We start from the raw sequence: 1,142 nt of genomic DNA on the forward strand, positions 1-1,142 counted from the left end.
TGATCTAACTTATTTTGAAAAATTGGAGTATTTTTGTTTTAACTCTTAAAGTGCACTTACTTTTATCCTGCCTCTTAAAAACTGCACAGTCTGCACAGTGTGCATAATACTAATGTCTTTTCCATGTCCTTCTGTAAGCTCTGCTATCTTATAAAATTTGAGATTTTATTAGGAAAAAGGGAGCGAGAAACCCAGCAGAAAACATAGGGGTTTTAGCTTTGATGTTGGTTGCTCAATGGCATGTGTGTCTGTGCCATTTCGCTGAATGCTGCATAGGGATTCACTAAATGTCACAGGTTGTCTGGAAGTGTTCATTAAATCCAGAAGAAAGCAGTCCAAGGGCTCTCATACTGGGAGTGGTGCTAAAGGCAGCAACTAGATTTGTGAATAAAGCCATCAAGACTTTTGGAACAATTCCTGGAAAGGGTTCACAGAATCCAAGTGCTGGACCTTAGGATTAAATGCAGCTCTATTTGCTGGTCTTCTTGCTGGAGAAGAAAAATGGGAAGAAAAGTAAGTGGGAGATGTTACCCCGATTTCACTGGAGACCACCTCAGGGTTATACTCATAGGCTACGTCTAGACTGGCATGATTTTCCGCAAATGCTTTTAACGGAAAAGTTTTTCTGTTAAAAGCATTTGCGGAAAAGAGAGTCTAGATTGGCACGGACGCTTTTCTGCAAAAGCACTTTTTGCGGAAAAGTGTCCGTGCCAATCTAGACGCGGTTTTGCACAAGAAAGCCCCGATCGCCATTTTTGCGCAAAACAATACCGTGTTGTCTACACTGGCCCTCTTGTGCAAAAGCATTTGCGCAAGAGGGCTTTTGCCCGAATGGGAGCAGCATAGGATTTCCGCAAGAACACTGACAATCTTACATGAGATCCTCAGTGTTCTTGCGGAAATTCAAGCGGCCAGTGTAGACAGCTGGCAAGTTTTTCCGCAAAAGCAGCTGCTTTTGTGGAAAAACTTGCCAGTCTAGACTCAGCCATATGGATTTATTAACTGAGGAATTAACAATCCACTACAGGGTTAAACTCAAGGGCTACGTCTACATTGGCCCCCGTTCCGTAATAGGGATGCAAATGTAGCACTTGGGAAGAGGCAAATCTGCGGGGGATTTAAATATCACCCACGGCATTTGC

Source organism: Pelodiscus sinensis, chromosome 14 (assembly GCF_049634645.1).
Source record: "Pelodiscus sinensis isolate JC-2024 chromosome 14, ASM4963464v1, whole genome shotgun sequence".
Lineage (NCBI taxonomy): Eukaryota > Metazoa > Chordata > Testudines > Trionychidae > Pelodiscus > Pelodiscus sinensis.